Source organism: Ascaphus truei, chromosome 2 (assembly GCF_040206685.1).
Source record: "Ascaphus truei isolate aAscTru1 chromosome 2, aAscTru1.hap1, whole genome shotgun sequence".
NCBI classification, from domain to species: domain Eukaryota; kingdom Metazoa; phylum Chordata; class Amphibia; order Anura; family Ascaphidae; genus Ascaphus; species Ascaphus truei.
This window is the reverse complement of record NC_134484.1, coordinates 312624256-312652024: the sequence shown is the minus strand read 5'-3', so window position 1 is coordinate 312652024 and position 27769 is coordinate 312624256. Positions and strand designations below refer to the sequence as shown.

At 38.8% G+C, this 27769-nt stretch overlaps 1 protein-coding gene across 2 annotated transcripts in view; it reads right to left on the bottom strand.

Annotated features, from left to right (window-relative positions):
- VWC2 (von Willebrand factor C domain containing 2) overlaps positions 1–27769 on the bottom strand; it is a 593413-nt gene that overhangs the window by 395113 nt on the left and 170531 nt on the right. The gene's annotated exons all lie outside the window — the stretch shown is intronic.

Below are 27769 nucleotides of genomic sequence, written 5' to 3'. Positions count from 1 at the left end.
CAGTGCATGAATCATGGATGCGTATGTTTGCTCATGGTAATTTAAGAAGGAGAAAAAAGGGGGAGGGGAAACACAAATTGGATGTGCCCCCCTAAAAGAATTCACTAAACTGCACTCCTACACTGTGTAAAATTTAACTTTTAATAAATTTACTTAAAACATATATTACCAAAACGTTGTGTACTGTGAATTAAAAATAAATTAAATTAACAATACCAAGCATCCATGTCAGTGAATGTATAATTATGCAATCCCAATTAGCAACTAAATGTTGTTGGGATGTAGAGGACAAAGGATGCTGTAAGTCAGGGTGTTAACCCCTCTGGAGCAACTGTGAGACCAAGAGGTAAGTATATATGAATATATACTACTCAGTGAGCGATTACATAGATGAAAGTCCAGCAGTCCTGCTTGAATATATACCACTAAACGCTTGAAGTGATAATTAATAATATGTAAACATACACGTGCTTAGGTGGTAACGCTGACACATACTATAATGGTGGAAAGTAGTTCACAGCATAGTGGAGCTGACACTCAAAGCATTATTAACAGTGAGTTACCCAGCAAGAAACTCTAAATGAACATATGTCATGTAAAGCAGGAAGGCAAACTCACTGACTGTTGGTAAAAAATTGGTAAAAAATTTGTCCCTGAAGAAGCTCCTTTGCTGGAGGGAAACGCGCGTTGGACGCGCAAAGTTGTCAGTCTCCTACTTTGAGCTGTTTTAATGTAGTGCTCTGCAGTCTCCTAGTTCTATCTATGTAGACCTTACTAGTTGGGTATTTTTACCAACAGTCAGTGAGTTTGCCTTCCTGCTTTACATGTCATATGTTCATTTAGAGTTTCTTGCTGGGTAACTCATTGCTAATAATGCTGTGAGTGTCAGCTCCACTATGCTGTGAACTACTTTCCACCATTATAGCATGTGTCAGCGTTACCACCTAAGCACGTGTATGTTTACATATTATTAATTATCACTTCAAGCGCTTAGTGGTATATATTCAAGCAGGACTGCTGGACTTTCATCTATGTAATTGCTCACTGAGCAGTATATATTCATATATACTTACCTCTTGGTCTCACAGTTGCTCCAGAGGGGTTAACACCCTGACTTACAGCATCCTTTGTCCTCTACATCCCAACAACATTTAGTTGCTAATTGGGATTGCATAATTATACATTCACTGACATGGATGCTAGGTATTGTTAATTTAATTTATTTTTAATTCACAGTACACAACGTTTTGGTAATACAGTATATGTTTAAGTAAATTTATTAAAAGTTAAATTTTACACAGTGTAGGAGTGCAGTTTAGTGAATTCTTTTAGGGGGGCACATCCAATTTGTGTTTCCCCTTCCCCTTTTTTCTGATTCACTTTTCAGTTCACAGTTTTCACCCACATTTTTGATTACCACAACAATTCATTTGATTACTTTATTCAATTAGTGTGGTTCTGTGATCACACACCAACCCTCCTGTTTTTTCTAATTTAAGAAGGAGAGTGAATTTTCGACCACAACTACCATGATATGATATAGGTGCCCGCAGCGGTGCCTTAAATGTTCAGCAGAATTGTTATTCTTTTCATCCGGAATGCTTCAACCAATACCAGAACCATGACGGACCTAACTATTACGAGAACATGCATAATAACGACCTGGCTCAAGCAGATGAAATTCCCCAAAGTAACTATCTGATCCGCCTCAGTACATGACACAATATCTAACTAATCTGGAGCAAGCTATAACCCGAACGAGCTGAAAACACAGAACAACCAATTGATTGACTACAGCAACTACCTCCGCAACACCCCTTGCATTACTGCACAGAATATGAATGCAATATAATGCAGGTAACTATAACAAATGTACTTTATACAATCTGTGAATCGCTTATTCCCGAATGACACGCATATGCTTACCATTCATTACGCATGCGCATACCATAGAAATAAAAAGTTCCGTTTATAAACTTTACCGTGCCCCTTTTACCTATTCGCCGTTATCTGTTGATATTACAGAGATTGCGCCGTGAATAGCACCAGATGCCGGAACAGACTTCTGAAAGAAGGTAAGGGCCAGTTAACGAGATCTGTGGCAATATTGTTCAATATGCTGTGCAATGCCGCTGTAAATCAGACCACTTCCTGAGCATCCCTTAAATGTCATTCCACAATGTTTACGCCCCTCGGTTTGAAATAAGCTCTCCATTTTGTGTTTTTGCAGTTTAACAAATATGTAATATGTGCAGTAATGCAGTACATATATTCATAATTATTTCTGTACTTTGCCTATGGATACATTATGATTTGTTGTATCCGATCATTCTGTGTTAGTGACTTAGATACATGGCAGGGAATGCTGCAGATTTACTGCTAATATGTAACATTCTGATGGGTATTTCATGTTATGTAGCATTGGGTAGATAACATTGTTGCAGTGATAGCATGTGTAGCACAAGAAATGTCTGTAGTACAGTCGGTTTGGGCATTTTCACTCGTTGACAATTCATATATAGTTGTTAGATAACGTATTCATGCATAATAAAAAAATCAGTTGGAAACCAAATATTTTTAAGATGTCACAAAATATTTCAATACGCAAACGTTAACATGTACAGTACTAGCCAACTGTTACAATACAAAAACACTTATGATATCTGTTTCGATGCAGCTGAAATGGAGTAAGAAACGTGTACATTTATATGTAACATTACATATCTATTTCTTTCACAGATGTTGACATCTCCATTCTATAGACAGAAGATCATGTGAATAAAAATGTATCCAAACACACAACAAATTACACATTTTACACTTTGTCAAAGCAATTCTTATATTCACAATGTTCTACATTTTACATAGATTAAATGTATTAACGTCATTTAATAATAATTCTAAAAGAAAAAAATATGGTGTCAAACATGACACTAAAATTTGACATTATATACATTGTATCGGTGTGCCATTTTTCAGATAGATCATGTTCATGACCCTTTACATGAGTCACATAAATCATACAAATAAGGTTTTACTACGTTGTGTGAAGAAACAGTAAAATTGTGTTCTTGTAGAAATGTTATTTATTCATCAAACTTCAACATGAGTAATTGTATGAAGTATTGACATGAAATATGACTATTGCAGTGTGTCAAGTTGCCATACAACTAATGTAACTGTTGTTAGGGACACATACCAGGTTACTGATACAAGATATCCCCTTGTCAGCAGCTCATACTCCTGCAGGCATAGTAAAATAATGTATGTTGTAATTGTTCATTAAGTGTCAATTATACAATTAAGTAATGATACATTGATATTTTTTTGCAGCCATTTGTCCACAAACTCCCTTCATACCTAAGGGATTCCACTGATTTACTTAATGCACTTTCTGATATCACTTGGTCTCCTGATTACTATTGGGTCACATTAGATGTCACCTCTTTATACTGTACACTATAATTGATCATACACAGGGAATCACAGCTGTTCAACACTTTCTCAACCAATCACAATTATCACCAGCACAAATTACATTCATTATAGAATCCATTTTATTTCTATTAACACACAATTATTTCCTCTTCGATTCACTTTATTACTTACAGACACGAGGCACAGCAATGGGTACATCTTTCGCACCTTCTTATGCAAATTTATTTATGGGTTATTGGGAGTTTATGCAAATTTTTAGTCACATTAACCCTTTTCGTAATAAGATTATTTTCTATCGCAGATTTATTGATGACTTGATCATGATTTGGGAGGGTGACAAAGGGTGACTGTTGGAGTTTGTGGACAACTTGAACAATAATAATTTCAATTTACGATTTACTTTTTCCTATCATATTCAACAGATTGATTACTTGGATTTACAATTATACATTGATCCAAACGGTCAGATACAATCCGATATGTTTAGGAAACCAAATTCTAGGAATGCCCTTTTGAAGGCAGACAGTGGACATCCGAGACCTTTACTCATGGGCATTCCTAAAGTGCAGTTTATGCGGCTTAAGCGAATTTGTTCTGATGATAACAAGTTTATTGATCAATCAAAAATACTGGCTTTAAGATTTCGCCAGAGGGGATACAGGGAGAAGGACATACAGGGGCCGTTTGAAAATGCTTGTCACACTTCACGTGTTGATCTATTGAAAAAGAAATTTAGACCTAGAGATAATGACCAAAAGGTTCCACTGTGTTTTGTTGCACAACACAGTCGACAGGCTAATATTATTCGCTCTATAGTTGCAAAACATTGGAATGTATTAAAACTGGATAATAAGTTGAAACCATAAGTCATGGAACCACCAACATTTGTTTTAAAAAAAGCTAAAACACTCTCAAACTATGGGGCCTATGCAGGAAACTGCGAGAATGGCCATTCGCCAGACTTAGAACTCGCCATGTTTTTGGCGGATTCCCCTCGCAGTATGCAGGAAGGTGCGCATGTCTGTGAGAGGAATCCGGCAGAGAGATGGCGAGGCCTGGCGAGAAGGGCTCCGCTGGCGAGATCTGTCAGCAGAGAGCGAGATCTGCCTCTCTCTGCACAAATCTCGCCGGCAAATAAAAAATGTTTACATAACAATTGGATTAATATTGTAGATGTGCAGGGGGTCTCTGGAGATGAACCGCGTTGGTTTTATGTCCGGGGACCCCTGCTTCACGAGATAGAGGCCCCGTTATGAGGTGCCGGTATCTCCTATGCATGGAGATCGCCCGATCACTTGACGCGGGACATTTCCATTCATAGGAGATACCGGCACCCCATAATGGGGCTTATATCTCGGGAAGCAGGGGGTCCCTGGACATAAAACCAACACGGTTCATGTACGGAGACCCTCTGCACATGTACACTATTAATACAAATACTGTAATGCTGCTTCATTACCTTGGCGGCTATCCGTTAAGGCAATGAAGAGGTTAAGTCACAGTAGCATGTTTATTGGGGAAAATTGCCCCCAATAAACATTGCAATACACAACACAATCAGCCTGTGTGCCCCCAACAACCCCTAAACCCCCCCTTCTATACATAACCCATAGTTATTTTTTTAGACACAGGAATGGTACTATAGGCTGGCGGTGGCCCTCGGGTGTTCCCGCAGGGGTCCCCGGTTGCCTGCAGTATCAAGTCTGTGCCCCAAAAAAATAATTAAAAAACACATAAATACTTTAACATAAATACACTCCCCCCTACCCACCCCCGTGAGGCATAACCACCATCACCCCAACACACCGGGAGGCCTACCCTCCATCCCTTGGGGACAATACCCCTACCCCCAATACCCACATTCAAAACAATACACACACCCGCAATAAACATAACAATTATTAATAAACTCTACATAACCCACCCATATAGCAAATATATTGTGGTGTTACTTAACCCCTTAATAACAATAACGGTTAATAAGCGCTAAAGTTATTAATGGGTTAAGCCACCCTGCACCCATTCATTTGTAGAGTGGCTTCATCATTTCTTTATTTACATATATATATTAAATATATCTTTATAAATATATTTAAAATATAAGTATGATTAAGCAATCTACAAAGAAATGGGAAAAGGTATGCATGTAGCAATTTAAAACATCCGATCTCTAATTGACAACATCACTGCCAAATTAAAAACAAAGCCAAATGAAAATAAAAACACATCTCATAAGAGAATACTGCAAGCACCTATCGGAACCAGTAAAGAGCAAATTGCAATAAAACATACAATTGAACAATGTGTACATGATGCAAATAATATTTCCATTATGTACACAATAGCAATCAATGGTCCAAAACAAATACACGATTCAAAGTAAACATTCAATATAAACAAAGCAAGTAGAAAATAATAAATTACCAACACACAATTAATGCCAACCGAAATACATTACAAGCAAATCTAAACCCAAAACCCTATTCAAGATTGTTATGCAAAGACAAAACCATTGCAAAAACAAATCTATTTATAACTAACACGATCATACACAATCTAAATTCACCAAATAAGCCACAATAAACAATTAAGACAGTGTCCCAACATAAACCCATGCAATTATCATCATCTGAAATGACATAACTAATTCTACATTACATTTCACACACACAATAGTAACCAAACAGGGAAAAGACTCGTAGAAGACATGAAAAAATGCATTAAATATTTGCAAAACAACCCTTTAATAAACATGTATGTATATAGCTCCATAGGGATATATATATATATATATATATATATATATATATATATATATATATATATATATATATATATATATATAACAAACAGAAAAGAAAAAAGCTGCGCCTCTGATAGAAGTGAACCAGTGTAGATAAAATAGTTCTAATAAATCCCAATAATTATGTACTATTGTGGGAGTATCCCTAAATAACATATGCAATTTACTATAAACACCTACAGATCATATAATGGGCACATACCAATTATAAAACAACATATGATTGAAAATAACATATAGGGAGAAAAAAAGCAAACAGGAAAGAAAAACCAGTCCTCAAAATGTTCCAATAGATAAGATGGATGCTGGTATGCAGGGTCTCCGGCAGCTCTCAATGTGGACAAACCACGTCCACAGGGTATCTAGAAGGAAAAAGTTGGCCGTGACTGACGAAACGCGTCAGGGAGCGTCATTACGTCAGACGCACTGGCATTGAAGTCAACACGAAGCGCTGGAGCGGACCTATCCATGCGCAGGTGCTAAAGAGATTTCACTACACGGAACTGATTTCTTGAACTTTTAACAGCACACCAGCCCTGGAAACCTGCGGGGACGCTGATCTTCTACCAATGGAGCCTGGGACTGTCCCAAAGAGCTTGCAGTTTGAACCGGATGGTGGTGATTATTATCACATATGCTTGATTTTATTGTACTTTTGTAAGTGCATTTACCCCCCCTCCCCCCTTCCCCTCATTAAATATACAATTTTACGCTATGGGCGTGCGCTCTCTCCTCTTTTTTTCCTTTTATATATATATATATATATATATATATATATATATATATATATATATACATACATGGGCATGAAATGGACATTAAAAAAAGAAATGTGACTTGTGAGAAAAAAACAAAAAAAACAGTTACAACTTTAATCAAATACTTTTCTTTAGTTTACTTACCATTAGATGACCAATGACCGACTTCCGGGGAAACCGCTATGTCTGCAACAAATCCAAAGACAGGAACCAGGAACCCATAAAATAAAAAATCCTTTGTAATCTAATGTGGTGTCTTCTTTCTTGTCTTTATACTCCATACCGTCTGTGGTCTTCTTTTCTGTGTCTTCTTCACCGTCTGTGTTTGCCGGAGGGGGAAAGCTGAGAACTCTCCCAGCGTTCCCAGACCCGATGGGGCAGCGGCACCACCACACAGCACTTACCCGGCATCTGGCATAAAGATACAGCTTAACCCCGTTATAGCGCGGTCCTCGAGGGCAACCCGCGACCACCGCATTATAATCGGGGTCACAGAAAAAAAACACCACACAGCACTTACCCGGAATCTGGCAGCTCTTCTCCCTGTCTCTGCTTCCTGCTTCTGCTTCCGTCTTGTGGGTTCCTGTGCGTGGATTGGTTTGAGAGTAAGCTGTTCAACGGGAGTCGGTGAGTGGGTCAAGTAATGTTAAGTCAACAAAAGAAATGTATTTTTGTTAACTTGTACATGTTTTTATGTTTTTTTTACATGTGATTTTTTATTTTTTGTTTAAGATCATTTCTTGCCACTGTATGTATGTATGTATGTATGTATGTATGTATGGCTAGATCGATATATACATACAGGGTAAGAAATGGTTTGATAGGAAATGCTTGTATTGCTGTGTTTAAAATGATTTTGGCTATGCTGCTATGCATAAATGTGTGTGTAATGTTTTTTGGAATTAAATAGATGTAATTTTTGGTGTTGTATGCTGTACTTTAGGTCAGGGTGAGGCTTGCTTTTCTATATTGTATTCTTTGTGGTACTTATATTTTGTCTGATGGTAACTTGTTATGTTTTGTGAATGATAGTGAATATAAGGCGCTAACAACTTAAAATAAAATAGTGGTTGCGTGCAAGTTAATAGTGCAATATACAATAAAATATGTGCTCAAATAATATATCCCTGCTCAAACCCTCTGGCAGAACCTGTTTCCCGGGTTCCAAGTAGAATGATATAATTCAGACAATCCAGGAGGAGCAAAATATGGGGAAATAAGGAAACAAAAAACAATGCAAATTTAAGTGCAGACGTTGAGACTAAAATCCAAACAGGTGTCAATATCTTGGCTCTACCGGTCTATCTACTCACAAGATGTTAGTGGTATATATGCAGTTGGCAGATTGGGCTGCCACCCTAGGTGGATGCTGTATACTGTGTAACTCCCTCCAGGCTCGTCTCATCAGTGTGGCAATGATACATGTAGAGGAAGAAACAGAACTACATAGCGCGATCTGTCTTGAAATAGACTTTATAAAAAGTATATAGGCATATAAAATGTGCACTTACAATGTGCCAGAATTAAAATCGCATTTATCACATTAAGATTGAATCTAGGGGGTACTCCGCCGTTCTCACCGCCTCCTCTCTGGCTCTGGATCTCCTCCGTCTGCAACCTGGGACTCTGAACTCCGTGTCTCCTCCGGTGCATGTGACGTCACTGCTCAGTGGATGGTACAGCTACGGCTCCCTCACTAGACCAAAACACCACTCAACGCGTTTCGCCCAGCTCTTGCAAGCTGTCTATGGCTTCGTCAGGAGTGTGGGAGTTGTAGGGTTAATAGGTGTCCATATATACCCTCTCTGGTCTTATTAAACAATTAATACAGACAATTATATCAGCGCTATGGTTGATAATGTTATACAGATAATTAGAACTGAATTATAACATTTATACATGAAAGATCATTTTACATGCTTTATTTACTTATGAAACATCATAGCAGAGGCAATAGGAAACTGCTACTATTTTCAACTATTTTTAATGTTTATTGCTACTACAGAGCAAACTGTAGTAGCAATAAACATTAAAAATAGTTGAAAATAGTAGCAGTTTCCTATTGCCTCTGCTATATATTAGAGCTATTCTAGCCCATATACAGAATTAATGTTGGGTCACAGTAAATATTGCTGTATAATATAGCCTCAATATGAACAATCGAATATAAAGATATAAATAAACCTCCTTTCCAGAATCGCTGACTGATCTCAGCTGTTAATTAAATAAATTAAGTAAATAAGTAAGTAAATGAGTCTTATACCTTTAACCTGCAATTTATACTCTGCATACTCACCAGATTATAGTTGTTTAATTAGCTTAACTCTCCCGTAGATAAATAGCTCCATATATAAATAAAGATAAACACATTGATTTTATATATCCATGAGAATGATGTTTCATAAGGAAATAAAGCATGTAAAATGTTTTGGTCTAGTGAGGGAGCCGTAGCTGTACCATTCACTGAGCAGTGACGTCACACGCACCGGAGGAGACACGGAGTTCAGAGTCCCAGGTTGCAGACGGAGGAGATCCAGAGCCAGAGAGGAGGCGGTGAGAACGGCGGAGTACCCCCTAGATTCACTCTTAATGTGATAAATGCGATTTTAATTCTTGCACATTGTAAGTGCACATTTTATATGCCTATATACTTTTTATAAAGTCTATTTCAAGACAGATCGCGCTATGTAGTTCTGTTTCTTCCTCTACATGTATCATTGCCACACTGATGAGACGAGTCTGGAGGGAGTTACACAGTATACAGCATCCACCTAGGGTGGCAGCCCAATCTGCCAACTGCATATATACCACTAACATCTTGTGAGTAGATAGACCGGTAGAGCCAAAATATTGACACCTGATTGGATTTTAGTCTCAACGTCTGCACTTAAATTTGCATTGTTTTTTGTTTCCTTATTTCCCCATATTTTGCTCCTCCTGGATTGTCTGAATTATAACTTGTTATGTTTAACGATTGAAATAGTTAATTGTTTAATTGTTATGGATGGTATTTGAATTGTTTAGTGATTTGATTAATGAATGCTAATTGATTTATGGTGACTTGCTTGGTTTAAATAGTATATTTATTTGGATGTATTGGTATTTTGTTTGGAATATTTTATTGTTAACATTCATTGGCAGGTTGTACATGGTGCATAGATTGTATGCATCATGTATACAATGTAAATGCAATATTTTGATGCTTTTGATTGGAAGATGAGATTGGATTTTTTTAGGAAATATGATTTTATTGTACTGTGTCTGTATGGAGAAGTGGTATTTGTAGTAGAGCATGTTTTTGATAACCCTTAAACATTTATTTGTATATTGGTATATAAATATGTGTGTGTGTGTATATATAGTTGCATGATGAAGCCACTGCACAAATAAATGGGTGAAGAGTGGGTATCGGGCCAGGGTGGCTTAACCCCTTACTTACCTTTGTGGTTATTATCCGATATGGTGATTAAGGGGTTAATTGATATCTGAATGTAATTGCAATGTATTGGCTATGTATTTTGTTGGCAACGGAGGACACGGATTATGCTGGTGAGGGGGCTTCTTATTGATGAGGTGAGTAGAACTTTAGTTATTTTATTATGCTAGTTAATGTGTTTAATAATGGGCAAATAATCTATTATCCCTATCTGGATAATAGTTATTTGGCACATTATTGTACTGTATGTGTTGTGGGGGGGGGGGATGTATGTATTTAATGTATAGGAGATGTTTATTTTTTTACATACAGGGTTGGTTCCTTTTGGTCTGTGGGGGCCCTATGGAAACAACCTGCGGTATCCTCGGGCTTCTCACGGATACCAAGCTGCCGGGTCCACGGGGGACACCTGCGGGGAAAAACCGGTGGCCCGACATCTGTGGGGGCACCGCGGACCCGTAGGGACCACCGTGGGTCCCCAGACCTCCGTGAGAACCACCCGAGGCCCCTCAGACACCTGTGGGTCTGACCCGGGGCCCCCCAGACATCCGCGGGCCTACCGTGGAGACCCCATTGTGGCCCACGGTGACCTGCGGAGACCACCTGGTGGACCATGGCGCCTGGCGGGAACCACCAACAGGCCTCCCGACCCTGTTCGAAAAATGGTGCTGGGCTACTGTAGGTCTGTGAGGTGACCCGTCAGGCCCACTGGGGTCTCCCAGAGCCTGGGGTATTAACCTGTATGTAAAATAATAAATCATGTATTTATGGGGGGGCACAGGGGGTGGGTTATTTATTTAATAAATATAATGATGTTTATTGTGGGGCAGTGTATTGTTTTTATTGTGGGTTCTGGGGGTGGGGGAAGGGGGTATTGGCCCCAAGGGTATGTGGGTAGGCCTCCCGGCTGGGTATTGGGTGAGGGTGGTTAGGCCTCATGGGGTGGGGGGGTAGTGAGGGAGAGTATGTAGGCCTCCCGAGTAGTAGGTGAGGGTGGGTTAACCCTTTAATGACTGTAGCGGTTAATCACCGCTATGGTGATTAAGGGGTTAGGGGACATTACATTGGCTGTTTTTATTCTTGTTTATGTTTTGCAGCATCGGAGGGGGCATGGACGGTGTTGAAGATGAGGATGGCCTTCACCGTGGCAGCCGGAAAAGGGTGAGTGCAATATGTATTTAATGTGTTTACTGTTCTTTATTAATTTAAAATGGGCACATTCACTATTATCTATTTGTGGATAATAGTAATTGTGCCCATTACTATACTGTATGTGTTGGGGGGGGGGGGGTATTTATTTCTAAGTATATATGTGTTTTGACATTAATTTGGGGGGGCACAGAATTGGTACTGCAGGCCTACGGGTAACACCCGAGGGCCCCCGCCGGCCTATAGTATCATTGATGTTCAAATATGTGTATGTTAGGGGGTTATAGGGGTTGTTGGGGTAATATATATATATATATATATATATATATATATATATATATATATACAGACAAGAAACATACAGCGCAAATCCTAACAATATGTTTAAGCGGAGGATAATATATACACCACCTATTAAGCCAATACAATCTCTAAATGAGGTACATACCCTGGAATACAACTATCCCTACAAAATGCAGCCGGATTAGGTCTGCGGCTCCACAATCGCTGCCTTGAAGATTTGCAGAAGAGTGACCTAGGCGCAAATAAGACAGGGAAGAGAAGAAACACAAAAGGAATCATAGGGCAGTATATCTAGTTATAATCTGACTATATTAAGGTAAGGGATGCGCTTACACAGGTAAATTAATTCAAAGCCTTTAATCCTCTATGGGACTCATGAACACAGCTACTGCAGCTCTTCTCATTGGCCTCTGGATCTTCCGAATGCTTGTCCACGGGACTCAGCAGTGGCTGCAGCAATCACGGATGGTCTTTTAATCCCACTTTCCTCTATGGATGGATCTCATAGGGGGGGGTGGAAAGGGAATACAAGGAGGAACAAAATGTGTAAAACCTTTTTAATATAAAAATAAACTAATAGTAAAAACAGGTAGTCAACTCACATTCTGTGAGTGAATTTCGGGCAGTAGAGAGTGATTTAGCGAGTCTCTCACACTCGTGTATAGAAGCGCCGATTACCAGTCCTCCTCGCGTCCACGATTACTTCCGTATCACGTGGTGTGACGCAGTATGACGTGGCTCGGCTCTCGCGGGAATTGGTGTCTGTCAGTGCAGGCAATCACTGCCGTAGCTCCGTGAGAATGTCTCTCTGCTTGGTGCCTCGGCGTGTCTCTTTCTGCTCCAAAAAACGCTGGCCCTACGCGTTTCTGCACTTGGGCTTCGTCAGGGGCTGCTAATTGTTACCTAATCCCTACCAGGGTATTTAAATGTACCTCCCTAAATTGATTGGCTAATACATAATTGATTAATAAAACAGCATGAAAACAACATAAAACGTATTAAGGACCATATACATATATTTTTCTTAAGGAAGAGAGAAAGACTATACAAATCAATATATAATTGTATACACACTGCAGTATAATATTTCATATGTATACATATTGCATTGTATCACTGTTATTTGTGTAATTCAACATATACTCACTATTAAATTATTTAAGGACTTGTCAGAGTATTCTTAATCAGTGTTCATTTTAATCGTTAAATTCATATGTGGTTCTAATAAATGATTGATTTTGAACTATGAAATAAAGGGACTCATCTGTTAAGATATTATTAGATATTATTTATGCTTGTACTTAAATTCCCTACATCCATAGGATTTATTGGGGGGACTTTGCACAATTTGTGTATGGAAATATGGTTATTTGTACCCTTACACATAATCGAATCCATATTTAGCATTCACCTAGATCCAGAATTTTGTTAACTATAATAAAAGTACATATATCTAAAGGGGACTTTAATTAATATGTGGATGGATCAAATATCGTGTGGGTAACATATATAAGTGTTATATCACAGGACTGGAATATAGTAATCTTTATATGAGGGAGAGAGATTACCCAAATGTATAGGGAAGGGAGATCATATTATGTATTCATATATACATCTAAAATATACTAGTAGAATTTTGTGTGTATATACACTTCACTCAACTGATTGGTAACACATGTTAACTGCATAGATATAAACAATAGAAATAGTATGAACAATATAAACCATATTGTCTATATAAACTTGTGTTATGGTGAATATTGTGTCAACCAAAATGTGTATAAAGTAATTTCATTGAATTATTAAATAATACTACCTTAGGATAAACTAAATTTTAAATGTAACCCTTATATATTAGGATCATAGTGTATCTGCACCCGTGTATAAAGTGTTTCTTGTGTGTTAAGACTTATATATCTAAATTTATAATTTTAACAAGAAAATCAAGACTAACTAACGTAATCACATAACTATTAACAATACAAAAACAAAAACAATACAGACACTCCTCTATATATAGTACATCAAAACATACTTAATTATACTTCTACTGTGACATTAATATACAATATAGAACTTCTGTTCAAATATTACCATAATTGTCTATTCCTATATCAGTATTAACAATATCGACACTGGACAGGACTAGTTATGGGCCAAAGGATAGATACATCATACAGTGGGCATGTGTACATCTGGAGTTCGTATGTCCTTATAAAATAGAACAAGGGGAACAAATACATATACCTGGATATTAAAATTAAATACAGTCATTTGTATATAGGATCATATATTATGGATACTGTCATTGACATAGACAGTTGTCTTATTGTATAGCATGATAGTAATTAATTAGTCAGTGACCTTTTGTCATATATTGATGTTAATTAACGGCAAGCATACTGATGATATAATAAGTACAGAACTGATGGAGTAATATTTATGGGCTATATGCTCTAATTATTTAAACAAGAGATGTTGTAGCATATTGGACAAATATAAGACTAGAGGTATGATTCATACAGTCCATTTTAGATGAATTATACAAGTCAGTCAGAAAAGAGTATATAAAATATATAACCTTAAACAACAATAATATAGATATTATCCATTTATACAGACATAATTATTCACAGACACAGTCGGAACTCTGAGATCGTCAGTCTTATAATAAGCAGCCCTTATGTCAGACATCTATACATGTAGATAATCTTTATTGCATTCCTATTGTCAATAAGTACATAGTCTGGAGTTGATGTTGAGAGCACAGGAAGAACACAGGGAGTGTGTGTTATTCCTTTAGAAAGGATCCCAGGTCAATATCTATATTCATGCCATTGGGAATTAACATTTTCATGGTATAGATCCAAATCGTTTCCTGCCTTGAGATTCTTATGACCTGGTTTCCTCCCCTCCAATTTGGATGTATTTTGTCTATTCCAAAATTTTTTAAACCATTTGGATTTTGGTCATGGTGTTCCTTGAAATGTTTCGATACACTGTGTTGCATGAACCCTCGCTCTATGTTCTTTATGTGCTCTGCTATTCTCAACTTCAATTTTCTTGTTGTTCTCCCTATGTACTGCTTGTTATATGGACATTGCAACATGTAAATAACATAATTTGAGTTGCAATCTATAAAGTCTTTTATTTCAAACTCTACTTGTGTTACTTCTGATTTCACTTTATTGAAAGATTTCTGTGTGTTGGAATTTATCTTACACCCTCTACATGTCTGACATTTGAAAAAAACATTTGTAACATTCACCGGTTTAACACATTCTTTCCTTAAACAACTTGGGGCCAGTTTTTGTTTTAGATTTGGGGCCTTCGTGAATATTATTTCAGGTTTTGCTGGCAGTATTTGCTGCAATATTGGATCTTGGTGTAGAATGTTCCAATGTTTGTGGAATATTCTCCTGATGTGTTTAGAAGAATCATTATATCTGGTGACGAATGGTACAGAGATTTTATCTTTTTCTCCTTTCCTGCCTGTATCCTTATTCTGTTTATATGACAATAATTCTGATCTCTCCATCTGGGTAACTTTGTGGTAAGCTTCTTCTACCACTTCTTTCTTATATTTTCTTTCAGTAAACCTCTCCATCAGTTCATGTGCTTGTTCGTGATATGTGTGTTCCTGTGTGCAATTCCTACGCACCCTTTGCAGTTGACCTAGGGGAATATTGTCAATCCATCTATCTAGATGTCCACTATCCCCCATTAGGAAATTGTGACAGTCAACTTCTTTTACATATGTCTTAGTTTCCAATACTCCATTAGAGACATATATTGTCAAATCCAGAAACTCTATACTATCATGACTGTATTTGTTGGTGAATTTTAGGTTGTAGGGATTATTGTTGAGCTGTGTTAGGAAGGTATCAAGTAGCTCTATGCTACCATCCCATACAAATAATATATCATCGATATATCTGTGCCAGGATACCAGATTTGCTCCATACTCATGACCCGACCAGATGTAGTTGTCCTCCCACATCCCCATGAGGATGTTGGCATAATTTGGAGCAAATCTGGTACCCATGGCAGTACCCCTAATTTGCAGATAATATTGGTTGTCGTACCAGAAATAGTTGTGGGTTAGGATATGATGTATACAGTCCACTATAAATTTGATCTGTAGTTTGTCGAGCTCCCCACTTTGTGTGAGGACCTCTTGTACTGCATTACACCCATGTTTGTGGTCTATGACCGTGTACAAAGAGCTAACATCACACGTAACTAGTACGTATGTTTCGCTCCACACCATGTCCTGAATGATATTTAGTATTTGAATACTGTCCTGTATATAACTTTTTAGCTTCCTTACTGAATTTTTTAGGAACGTGTCGATGTACCCTGAGAGGTTTGCAGTTAGAGATTTTATTCCCGAAACTATCGGGCGTCCGGGGGGATTGGTGGCATCTTTGTGGAGTTTTGGTAAATGATAAAGATTGGAATCCTTGGGGATTCAATGTTAATGTACTCCCATTCTGATCTATCAAGGATTCCATCTTTATATCCTTGGTTTAGTAATTTTAACAATTCTCTTTTGAATTGGTCAGTAGGATTATTTGGTATTATTTTGTACGTGACCACATCTTCTAACAATCTATGAGATTCCTTATCGTAATTAATTTGATTTAAAATCGCCACCCCCCCCCCCCCCCCCCCTTGTCTGCTGGTTTTATGACAATGTCATTTCTGTTCGAGAGTTCGTTAACTGCATCTAACTCTTTTTTTGTTAGGTTTTTAGTAGTTTTGATTTTTTTATCTCTCCCAAGTTTTTCTATATCTTCTTGTACCAATTTGGTGAATGTGTCTATATGTCCTCCCTTTAGGTAGCTAGGATAGAAATAGAGCTCTTTTTACAAGAGGAGTATACAAATCTTTCACATGTTGTGACATTGTTGGTTGTTACCTCGTGGGTTATATTTTGTTTTAGAAAATATTTTTTGAGTGTTAAGTTCTGGGCAAATTTGCTGATATCAATATATGTGTTGAATGTATTGATTTTGTTGGTTGGCTCAAATGCCAAACCTTTCTGGAGTACACTAGTTTGTTCCTTAGTTAAGACAATATCACTTAAATTGAATATTCCTTTCATATCACACTCTATGTGGTTTGTTTTTTCGCGGGCTTTTGTCCCTCCTCTCTTTCCTCTTTTTGTGGACTTTCTATCTTCCTTTTTTGTGGGGTGTTTGCTTTGTTCTCTTCCCTCACTTGTGACTGAATCTTTTGTGTCTCTCCTGGTTTCTCTCTTTGTTGTTTCCTCTCTAAAAAAGAAGATGTTGAGGTAGATGGTTTTACCTCATCCTCAAACACCTCTTCTCTTTCTCTCTCTTTGTCATAGAATTATTGTCATATAAACAGAATAAGGATACAGGCAGGAAAGGAGAAAAAGATAAAATCTCTGTACCATTCGTCACCAGATATAATGATTCTTCTAAACACATCAGGAGAATATTCCACAAACATTGGAACATTCTACACCAAGATCCAATATTGCATCAAATACTGCCAGCAAAACCTGAAATAATATTCACGAAGGCCCCAAATCTAAAACAAAAACTGGCCCCAAGTTGTTTAAGGAAAGAATGTGTTAAACCGGTGAATGTTACAAATGGTTTTTTCAAATGTCAGACATGTAGAGGGTGTAAGATAAATTCCAACACACAGAAATCTTTCAAAAAAGTGAAATCAGAAGTAACACAAGTAGAGTTTGAAATAAAAGACTTTATAGATTGCAACTCAAATTATGTTATTTACATGTTGCAATGTCCATATAACAAGCAGTACATAGGGAGAACAACAAGAAAATTGAAGTTGAGAATAGCAGAGCACATAAAGAACATAGAGCGAGGGTTCATGCAACACAGTGTATCGAAACATTTCAAGGAACACCATGACCAAAATCCAAATGGCTTAAATATTTTTGGAATAGACAAAATACATCCAAATAGGAGGGGAGGAAACCAGGTCATAAGAATCTCAAGGCAGGAAACGATTTGGATCTATACCATGAAAATGTTAATTCCCAATGGCATGAATATAGATATTGACCTGGGATCCTTTCTAAAGGAATAACACACACTCCCTGTGTTCTTCCTGTGCTCTCAACATAAACTCCAGACTATGTACTCATTGACAATAGGAATGCAATAAAGATTATCTACATGTATAGATGTCTGACATAAGGGCTGCTTATTATAAGACTGACGATCTCAGAGTTCCGACTGTGTCTGTGAATAATTATGTCTGTATAAATGGATAATATCTATATTATTGTTGTTTAAGGTTATATATTTTATATACTCTTTTCTGACTGACTTGTATGATTCATCTAAAATGGACTGTATGAATCATACCTCTAGTCTTATATTTGTCCAATATGCTACAACATCTCTTGTTTAAATAATTAGAGCATATAGCCCATAAATATTACTCCATCAGTTCTGTACTTATTATATCATCAGTATGCTTGCCGTTAATTAACATCAATATATGACAAAAGGTCACTGACTAATTAATTACTATCATGCTATACAATAAGACAACTGTCTATGTCAATGACAGTATCCATAATATATGATCCTATATACAAATGACTGTATTTAATTTTAATATCCAGGTATATGTATTTGTTCCCCTTGTTCTATTTTATAAGGACATACGAACTCCAGATGTACACATGCCCACTGTATCTATCCTTTGGCCCATAACTAGTCCTGTCCAGTGTCGATATTGTTAATACTGATATAGGAATAGACAATTATGGTAATATTTGAACAGAAGTTCTATATTGTATATTAATGTCACAGTAGAAGTATAATTAAGTATGTTTTGATGTACTATATATAGAGGAGTGTCTGTATTGTTTTTGTTTTTGTATTGTTAATAGTTATGTGATTACGTTAGTTAGTCTTGATTTTCTTGTTAAAATTATAAATTTAGATATATAAGTCTTAACACACAAGAAACACTTTATACACGGGTGCAGATACACTATGATCCTAATATATAAGGGTTACATTTAAAATTTAGTTTATCCTAAGGTAGTATTATTTAATAATTCAATGAAATTACTTTATACACATTTTGGTTGACACAATATTCACCATAACACAAGTTTATATAGACAATATGGTTTATATTGTTCACACTATTTCTATTGTTTATATCTATGCAGTTAACATGTGTTACCAATCAGTTGAGTGAAGTGTATATACACACAAAATTCTACTAGTATATTTTAGATGTATATATGAATACATAATATGATCTCCCTTCCCTATACATTTGGGTAATCTCTCTCCCTCATATAAAGATTACTATATTCCAGTCCTGTGATATAACACTTATATATGTTACCCACACGATATTTGATCCATCCACATATTAATTAAAGTCCCCTTTAGATATATGTACTTTTATTATAGTTAACAAAATTCTGGATCTAGGTGAATGCTAAATATGGATTCGATTATGTGTAAGGGTACAAATAACCATATTTCCATACACAAATTGTGCAAAGTCCCCCCAATAAATCCTATGGATGTAGGGAATTTAAGTACAAGCATAAATAATATCTAATAATATCTTAACAGATGAGTCCCTTTATTTCATAGTTCAAAATCAATCATTTATTAGAACCACATATGAATTTAACGATTAAAATGAACACTGATTAAGAATACTCTGACAAGTCCTTAAATAATTTAATAGTGAGTATATGTTGTATTACACAAATAACAGTGATACAATGCAATATGTATACATATGAAATATTATACTGCAGTGTGTATACAATTATATATTGATTTGTATAGTCTTTCTCTCTTCCTTAAGAAAAATATATGTATATGGTCCTTAATACGTTTTATGTTGTTTTCATGCTGTTTTATTAATCAATTATGTATTAGCCAATCAATTTAGGGAGGTACATTTAAATACCCTGGTAGGGATTAGGTAACAATTAGCAGCCCCTGACGAAGCCCAAGTGGAGAAACGCGTAGGGCCAGCGTTTTTTGGAGCAGAAAGAGACACGCCGTGGCACCAAGCAGAGAGACATTCTCACGGAGCTACGGCAGTGATTGCCTGCACTGACAGACACCAATTCCCGCGAGAGCCGAGCCACGTCATACCGCGTCACACCACGTGATATGGAAGTAATCGTGGACGCGAGGAGGACTGGTAATCGGCGCTTCTATACACGAGTGTGAGAGACTCGCTAAATCACTCTCTACTGCCCGAAATTCACTCACAGAATGTGAGTTGACTACCTGTTTTTACTATTAGTTTATTTTTATATTAAAAAGGTTTTACACATTTTGTTCCTCCTTGTATTCCCTTTCCACCCCCCCCCCTATGAGATCCATCCATAGAGGAAAGTGGGATTAAAAGACCATCCGTGATTGCTGCAGCCGCTGCTGAGTCCCATGGACAAGCATTCAGAAGATCCAGAGGCCAATGATAAGAGCTGCAGTAGCTGTGTTCGTGAGTCCCATAGAGGATTAAAGGCTCTGAATTAATTTACCTGTGTAAGCGCATCCCTTACTTTAATATAGTCAGATTATAACTAGATATACTGCCCTATGATTCCTTTTGTGTTTCTTCCCTTCCCTGTCTTATTTGCGCCTAGGTCACTCTTCTGCATATATATATATATATATATATATATATATATATATGTATATATATATATATATATATATATATATATTTATTTATTTAGTGTGGGGCTGTTGTGTGTGTGTATTTTTTTAATTGTGGGTAGCGGGGGTGGCCGAAGTGGGTATTGGCCCCAACGGTGGTTTGTTTAGGGCTTGCGGGTGAGTAGCGGGAGGGCTTAACCCCTTCATGACCACAGCGGTATTAACCGCTACGGTCATGAAGGGGTTAAGTGCACCCTCAAGTCCTAAACAAGCAACAAGGGCCAAATACCCCCTTCACCCACCCCCGCTACCCACAATAAACCTGGCACGGCTGGTTAACCCCTTCATTGCCTTAGCGGTTAGCCGCTAAGGTAATGAAGTGGCCTTTAAATGCATTTTCCTGCCTCGGATGCATGCCGGGGGGCTCCGTTGCTGATATTAATGGGTATCAGCTACGGAGACCCCCGGCATCAATCCCAGGCAGGAAAAAGGCCTGATTTTTTGTCGACCTTGCCGATGCTTCTCCTCCACCAACTTACCAACTTTAGCTGGTGGGACGAATTGGCGTTAAATTCTCAATTATAGAGTACCGATCTGCAGCGAAAAGCTGATCAGGGCTACTAGAATTCAGCCGATTTAAAAAAGTGCCGAAAAGTGGCTTATCGGCACCCGGCTGCCGATATTTTTTATCGGGAACCAAAATTGCCGATTTTGGCCATTTTTCGGCGCTTACTGAACCGGGCAACTTCATCAGAAGTCACTTGTTAATTAACTACTGTACAGTATAGCACAGCAATGCATACAGAGGAAGCACGTTATTGCTCCCGTTAACATAACACATTGCTTAAAAAAAGCACATTAAACATTATGTGCGCTAACAACATGATATGCATATACTAATTGTTTCAATGGACTGTGCTAAAAATTGCATAAAATATCTCGCCAGCGTTGACGCAATGTGTCACATTTACAGGAGCAATAACATGTGCTACATCTGTACCTATATCCTCCCAATAAGAAAAACATAATTTCATTTAGAAGAAACAGCAGACATGTTTGTACTTGTACGAATGACTATTTAGAGTATATAATGGGTTCTTGAAAATAACTATTTTGAGTCAAGTTATCAAGCAAAAATGGCAATACAATGCTAACCTGCAATAATGGCAAGGTTCTGCCTCTTGACTACAAATAGGAGACATTCTGTGTATATAAAATGCCTAAACACGCATTTACTTGTTTGTTTTTTTGTGAAGCAAAGATTAATGGCACAGACACTTAGAAAAAAGAATAATATTTCACAACTATGTTGCTTTTCAACCTTTTGGTCTTATACAGAATGATTTCCCTAACATTTTAGCAGAAAATAGCAGCAGAACGAAAAATTAAATGTTAAATTATGATCTTCAATGTTTTATTATGATTAGAAATGAATGAGAACCAAGGTTAAAATTGCAGAATGGCAAAGGCAGAACCATACTACAGTAGGAAATGTTTAATCCACCAGTGTCCCCCAAATGTGTAGAAACAGAAATGACAAGCGCAAACAGAACCACTAATAGTGATATCAAAATGCTAATATGAGTCAAAATCGATGGATATGCAATAAGTAGTATGATTCATTTGCATTTAAAATCCATAAAGGGAGATAACTGAATATAAATATACCCCCCTGGAAGAGAGATGCAGCTCTTGCAGAAGATGTTTGCCAACATCTAAAATGGCTGCCTTGCCTATAAATACAGTAGCAATTTTAGAATATAGTGCATAGTTGTAATCTTTCTATGAGTCTGTATCCATATCAGATGTCAGAAACTTGTTGATGAAATGTATTCACATTTTCTTTGCTAAATTGTACTTTATTTAATTTAATGCAGATTGATTACTTGGTAGATTTATACTATCTTAAACCATGTGGAGGGGATTTTACAAAGGAAAAAGAAATAGAATGTAAAGCAACCTTTTAAAATATGATTGTCAGGTAAAACTTCCCTAACGCCTCCAGCTGACAATTTTCAAATTACTTGACGTGAACAGGGGCGAAAAAATGATCTAATTACATTGTTCTAAATGACTCACAAAATGACAGCAGCAATACTCCTTAAAATGTGCATGCTTTTTTCCCATAATACAGTAAATCAAGAACAGAACAAAATTATGAATAACTTTCTGGTTCCATATTTGATCAATGTGCTTAGATGTGAGACTGCAACATTAGCCCATCTGTATAATAGTCTAGAAAGTGAAGACAAAAATCAGCTGTGAAGGTAGGGGGTAACCAGGCTCTCAAATAAAGGTTAAGCCCGCTTTGGTTACCCATGATCCGTGTATAAGGGTCCAAGAGAGTTTGCTCTTTGGTCCAGTAACATTGTATATTTCAAATGTCTTGTATGCAATAAAAGTATATTTTGTGTTTTTTTCCCTTTCCGGGCATGCCAGCAAGCAGGGTTTACTAGGGCATGAGTTTCAAGTTTTTTTTTTTTGCAGAGGATCCATTAACAGAATGTGCCTAGGAGGTTTTGGTCCGGAGTTTTCGGTTCCCTCATAAATGCCTAAATCATGTCTGATTCTCGGACACATGTAGGCACATTGTCCCGGCATTATCTCCCCTTCAAAACGCAAGCGTGACTCACCACTAGGGTAAGATGAGGGAAATTAATCCCTAATGGGTGCTCTAATAACGAATAATGTAGCAGTGAATGTATAAATATATAAACAAATCAATCCCACTTGAAAGGGTACTTGAATATGGAACAGTCCTTTTGAAGCTTAATCTCCAACATATAAATCAAAAAGCCCGATGATTTGTGGTGTGTAGAATCAATATGTAATCACCATGATGCTGCCCGGACCCCGTATACAAGGGAGAAGTAACAGCTGACCTTAACCATCTGGATGTAGAATCTGTATCAACGGTCATCCCCTGCAAGGTAGGTCTGTCCAGTCCCATGGCTCCGCGGTATACATTTAGACACACCACACTGGCTGGAGGAAAAACAGCAAACAGCTTGATGTATACTCACATCCAGACAAGAGGCGAAAGGCTTCTGTTCCAATGCGTGCTTCAATCCGGAAGATAAGGTAAGTGCAGCGAAGGAGGAGTGAGCACTGCAATCGTGAAAAGTAGGCAGGAGGCAGGTAAAAAAAAAATTGTTTTATTAGGCATATAAGCCAAAGCTAAAAGACAGCCTAATTTTCATGATTGCAGTGCCCACTCCTCCTTCTCTGCACTCACCACTAGGGTAACCTGCTTCAGCATAGCCCAGAAAGGAGAATGAGGCAGAGTGATGAATAGGTATCCCTATAACTGAGGGAATCCCCAGGTTAAGGGGGGTACCCCAGCTAGTGCCAAGGTAACCCAGAACCAGTGTAGGGTTTGTGGGTGCCCCAATCGTATATAAGGTTGAGGGGGGACTCTGATAGTCCAGTGTGAGTCTAATAGAAAGTGTATGGAGAATAAGACAGTTAAAAATACAAGTAAAACATCTTTCTTCTTCTGTCCCCTGTAGCCAGAGTCTCAGAAGTATATTAAACTATACCTTGGTGTATTAAAGTATACATTATTAAATGTAATGTATTTTTACATTTGGAACCGATGTCCAAACAGGCTGTCCGAGCTCACTCATCGTCACCGGTAAGTCTGCTGGACATCGGAGTTCAAAGCAGTCAGAGGATGCCAGAGGTGAGAATAGAATTTGGTCAGCGGGGAAAGACAGAGTACCAGGTCTGGAGATCAATGGCAGTCGTCCAGGTTGCCACTTGCTCTGCCAGACATGGTGGAGCCTGACCCAGTGGTTGGCATTGAAATAGCCAGGGACGGAGGTGGAGAACTTGCGCATGTCCCTTGGCTATTTCAGATTTCCTGCTGACACGGCTTTTCTAGCAGACTTGGCTCTGATTGGTTGCTTGGGAATTTTCCCACACGATGATTGGCTGCTGAGTTTTGTGAATAAACTCACAATACTATAAAGATGTGTGAGCCAATCAGATTGGTGTTCTCTGGTAGTAAGAACACAGGCGAGCTTTTCAAATTTGCTTCTGCTTGATTTGCAGGGCAACCGGCTTTGATTTCAAGACTGAAAAGCCTGCCTGCCAGAGACTAAGTCCAGCCTTTTGTGCCCAAGTTCTCAAAATCGAACGTAGCGGAGACGGCTGGGATTTTATGCCAATTTGAGTTCCAGAGGATTTGTGGTAACTCGCGGCCTGGAGGGACCAAGTTCTCAGAAGAGAACGTACCGATGGTATGTGAAACTTCATGCCGATCTGAGCTCCAGGGAATTCCCAGTCAGGGTAAAACTCATCTACCCTGCACTCCCTGCACCTAGGAAAGTCTAGTTTCTGACCCCAGTCCCAAAGTAAGTGTGTCTTTTTGTCTGTATTTTGTGTATCAATGTATGTAAGCGAATTTGTGCGCAAAAACGTCAATTTATTACATTACCTTGTTTTGCTCAATGAATGATCCTGGTAAAAAGGTGTAAATAATCTGATCTTCCATGACAACAGCGCACAATGCTCATAGTGACGTAAAATCTGGTATAATAAAATTGATCATAGAAAGGGTAAGTATTGTGCTTACATCAGAGTAGTTCTTTTAAACTTTTCATGTTACAAGACATGGATGCTCAACGCCGTCTGGTCTCTCCTGGAGCATGTTGGATTCTTGATGGTAGGTGGCACCATACAAGCGGGCAAGATAAATCCTCCTTGACGTATACAGGAACCAGTTTCTTTGGCGGTGTGTTCCATGGGTAGATATTTAAAAGTGTATTTTTAAGTGGGCCAGCTGAAATGATCACATCAGCTGTACTAAAACCCTCTGCTCAATCCGTATTGGCTGTGCACACCCCCAATGTTCGACCAATCCTTAGAGACCGGTGGGTACAAATTCCCTATGAGTACTCTGTATAAAATTATTCCCTGATGAAGTAGTTGGTGAACTAAAAAATTAATAGGATTTTATACTGACTATATGCTTTTGACCTTTAGCCCTTAGTAATGACGTGCGGCTCAATATTGTTTTTTGGCATATCCTCTATAGCCGCAATTGCTGTGGCGATATACAGTGACATCATCAACCGCGCTTCACACTGTCGGGAGTACCTTGGGCTGGAGTCTTTTTACTCTCTACTGACACTAGTTTCCATATTGCCCCACTAGTGCCTGCAGTTGTTCCATTGCGATTTCCTGACAGAAATCTCATGGTCATGATCCCTCGTGATGCTGTGGTGACATCGGGTGTATCTATTGCTGTGCATCCAACCCTGGAAAGTTGTTTCCATTTTAAATATCTATCTGCGGAACACACTACCAAAGAGATTGGCTCCTGTATACGCCAAGGAGGATTTATCCTTCTAGCATTTGAGGTGCTGAGTAATCTCTAAATTAACAGCTGCAGATGTTCTTTTTCCACATATATGGTTTTGTACATATCACTGTGCACTTGCTAAATGTGTATACAAAGAAAAACCTGGCGCCAAAAGTTCATTGGATAATCCTGTCCTCCTCAGGGGATCAGCACACTTGCTTGACAGGCCATGTAGGGGAAAAAACACAAACAGACACAGATCATAGTGCAACACTGTAGGGTTAAAACAGGTCTACACTAATACACACACTGCACATATAACATAGAGACTCCTAGTGACTATAAAAACTATTTATTAAATAAAAAGAACTATGCCATAAAATGGTATGGACAAATGAGAACACCGCTGGTCATCCAGATGGAAAAAATCAGAGCCCTACTTACAAGCAGCATGGCAAATACAGGCAATGCAACAAAGAGTCCTCCGGGTGCTGCTGATGTCTTTGCAGAGATGTGATTCCTGCTGCACTGCGACTCTCGTGCTGACTCTCCCTCCAGGGGTTAACAGGAACAGTGGCAGTGTCGGAGGCCCGCTCGTGGGGCTCACAGCTCACAGCTCTACTCCACGTGAGGCTGCTCTCCTCACTTCCTCCTCCGGTTACACAGGCTGTCTCAGAGAGTGCCCGTGCCCTTAAAGGGACAGTACAAGCGTCCTGTATGCCAAGAACTAACGGCTGCAATGGGGCTCAAATGTGACCAAGTGTCCCAAAAAGTCCAATACCAAGCTCAAAGTGACTGTGTCACCTGCCCTACGCGTTTCGTGGATGTTACTCCACTTCCTCAGGGGCTACGTAGGGCATACAGGACGCTTGTACTGTCCCTTTAAGGGCACGGGCACTCTCTGAGACAGCCTGTGTAACCGGAGGAGGAAGTGAGGAGAGCAGCCTCACGTGGAGTAGAGCTGTGAGCTATGAGCCCCACGAGCGGGCCTCCGACACTGCCACTGTTCCTGTTAACCCCTGGAGGGAGAGTCAGCACGAGAGTCGCAGTGCAGCAGGAATCACATCTCTGCAAAGACATCAGCAGCACCCGGAGGACTCTTTGTTGCATTGCCTGTATTTGCCATGCTGCTTGTAAGTAGGGCTCTGATTTTTGCCATCTGGATAACCAGCGGTGTTCTCATTTGTCCATACCATTTTATGGCATAGTTCTTTTTATTTAATAAATAGTTTTTATAGTCACTAGAAGTCTCTATGTTATATGTGCAGTGTGTGTATTAGTGTAGACCTGTTTTAACCCTACAGTGTTGCACTATGATCTGTGTCTGTTTGTGTTTTTTCCCCTACATGGCCTGTCAAGCAAGTGTGCTGATCCTCTGAGGAGTACAGGATTATCCAATGAACTTTTGGCGCCAGGTTTTTCTTTGTTTTCACTTTTTCTGTTAGTACTGACAGTATTACTAGGCAGCCTTATATATATATTTTGTACTTGTCACACTGGTGTTTTAGTCTTTAGCGCTTGTTCACATTTTTTCTTTTTCCCATTTTGCTAAATGTGTACAGTACCGACACACTTTATTCGAGTGTGGCCGGTACCGCAAGCCGGGAGATTTCCCGGCTTGCTAGTGGCCGCCCCTCGGCGTGCCGCGCGTCATAGACGCGCGGTCACGCGTCTTCGGGAGCGTGCGCCCCCTGCACGCGCGTCCAGGGGCTCCCCGAGGGAGCCCTGGTGTCCCGCGATCGCGGGACAGCGGCAGGGGGTTCCGGGGGACCCGGCGGACCCGGCAGCTGTAGGGAGAGCGCCCCGATCGGAGGGCGCTCTTCCGCTGCTTCGGCGCGCGCCCGTCACTCTCGGGCGCGCGCCAGGCTACTGCTGCGGCCAAGAACGGGCAAATGCTCGAATAAACTTGGCCGCAGCAGTATA